The sequence below is a fragment of the Poecilia reticulata genome, linkage group LG12 (assembly GCF_000633615.1).
Source record: "Poecilia reticulata strain Guanapo linkage group LG12, Guppy_female_1.0+MT, whole genome shotgun sequence".
Classification (NCBI taxonomy): domain Eukaryota; kingdom Metazoa; phylum Chordata; class Actinopteri; order Cyprinodontiformes; family Poeciliidae; genus Poecilia; species Poecilia reticulata.
Window position 1 is genome coordinate 25,495,580 of NC_024342.1, and position 2,428 is coordinate 25,498,007.

General features: G+C 41.1%; 1 protein-coding gene across 1 annotated transcript in view; it reads right to left on the reverse strand.

Moving 5' to 3' along the window:
- The window catches only part of scai (suppressor of cancer cell invasion), a 13,863-nt gene extending 11,807 nt beyond the window's left edge, over window positions 1-2,056 (reverse strand). Inside the window, exon 1 of the mRNA XM_017307743.1 lies at window positions 1,649-2,056. The gene's annotated coding sequence lies outside the window, so the exon portion shown is untranslated. The remainder of the gene's footprint in view (window positions 1-1,648) is intronic.
- Between the last annotated feature and the right edge of the window lie 372 nt (window positions 2,057-2,428).

Consider the following 2,428-nt stretch of genomic DNA (forward strand, 5'->3'; position numbering starts at 1 on the left):
CTAGTCATCTTTTAGCTAACATTACCTAGTCATCTTTTAGCTAACATTAGCTAGCCATCTTTTAGCTAACTTTACCTGCATCCAGCAGCTTTACTCAACTCAGTCGGTTAGTTTGGGGAAAAAACTGTGAAAAGTTCTTTGCGTTTTGCTGCCATGATTCTAACACACCTGAGCAGCAGCAGCTGCTTCTCCTTCTCCTTCACAGGTGTAAACCCAGCGTCGTAGCGCTCATGTTGCGTTTAAAGGCGGCTCGGAAAACCAGGTTACCACGTGTTAACAACGGATTAAACAGTTTTAACAGCTGATAAAAGTGACAGAGGACACAGATATGGGAAGGTTGGAAGTTTCTACAGTCTCAAACAGAGAGTTGGTCATTCTAAGGTAAAAACCCAGCGCATACAGCGTTCAGGGTTTGTTTTTTGTTGTTTTTTCCCGCGCCCCCCCCCTGCAATGGCACGACGCCCCCTCTAGGGGTCGCGCCCCACAGTTTGGGAACCTCTGGTTTATAGTATAAAAACTCTTAAAAAAGACATTTCTGAAATAACATCATTCACAGATGAATAAATGAGCCAAAAATGTACAAATAGCAAACATTTAGCAATAAAGATAAAATAATTTTACCCAGTTTTCACCTGATGATCTGCAAAATAAATATCTTATTAATCACCTTTAGCTTCCAGTTATCAATCAGTTAAACTTTCACTAAAGGAATCCTCTTATTGCTTGTTGATTTTCAGAATTAAAACTAAATTCAAATTTTTTTTTTTTTTAGTGTATTTATAATATTGTATAAAAGACTTAAACCTGCATATTTATCAGATTAACTGAAACGATCTACACAGTCTGGTTCTATAAGTGATTCTAGAGCAGCTTCCTCTCCCCAGCGCCAGTTCATCAGTCAGAGGCTTCTGAAGACGCACTGCGACACAGACAGCTACAGGAGCTGCTGCATATCTACCGCAGGTCCAAATTCATTAAACTGGACATAAAGAAACAAACATCCAGACGTCTAAATTGATCTACCGTAAACACAGATCCATTAAAACACAGATTCATATTCAGAAAACCTTTCATACGTCACCGTGACGTCACTACCCGACGGTCCGACCACTAATCGATCAGCATCAACAGGTGACGTGAATGTGGCGTCACGCTGCAAGGCATCATGGGAAGATGTACAAACTATCGGTAATAATTGGCCATCAGCCACGACAGCGGAACTGATATCGGGTATCAGTATCGGCCCGGCATCGGTACGTCCCAGCTGATTATTGATTATTTAAAACGGTTTGAACTTTATTTTACCAATTTTAAATTCTTTCCTCTGTTTTACTTTTATTTTGTCAAATTCCTGAATTGATTTATGTCAAAAAACGATAAAAAAAAAAAAAAAAACTTATTTATTTAAATCATTATTTTAGGAAGGTGAAAATTTGCATAGTGTATTTATTACCTAAAGGTTAAAGGTCATCATCCACACGCTAAACTCTAAAGATTTTTACGCTTTTTAAATAATTTCCTCGTTTTGTTTAGTGAAAGTTGGAGAGAATCAGACAAAATTCAAACGGTTCCCGTCCGGACCGGAACGTTCCGGAGGTTCGGTGGGAGTCGGAACATCTGGACCCGCTCGGGCCGGTTCCCGTCTCACCTCTGCAGCCGAAGATGAGGATGGGGACGGCGGTGAAGAACCGCGGCGGAGGTGGAGATGCTCCTGGTCTCGGATGTGTCCGGAAAAGCCCCGAGCCGCTCCGTGTGCGAAGCCCGGACTCACTAACATCCCACTGGGTCGCAGATCCCGGCCGGAACCGCCTGGAGCCACCGGCAGGAGCCGTCTGTCACCGCCGAGAGAGAGGCTCTGGGAGCGGGGGAGGAATCCGGAGGACGGCCGCTGCTCTGCGGCTCCGCTGCTAGCTGCTTCCGGGTCAGGCCCTCCACAATAAGAGCCTCACACGCACAAAGGTTCTTTTTGACGCCGGACCTGAAGGAACCAGCAGATGTTGAAGCTCGGCTTCAGTAGGACGCAGGTTCTTTTCGACCCATTGGGTTTGGTTCTGGTTCCGCTTGACTGGACTTTATATATTTGGATGCTAAGTGACAAAACACAAACATATTTATATCATTTCAACAATTAAACATCAGATTTTTACAAATTACACAGATGAGCCTAAATAAAATTAAAAAAAAAACGATTTAATCTCAAACTTTAGAGCTAATTTAATATAAAGTCTGCTTTTTAAACGCTGTTTTGAGGTAATTTATTCCATCTTTGAAATGCTTTTTATTTAAAATGTGTCTTTAAAATGATTATATATCTGATCAAAACCTTTTCATAAAATGATTATGAATCAACACAATGAATCCATCTGGGTCCAAATCAAACCATAAAGAGCTTTTTATCAAATATATATATTTATATATATAATTATAT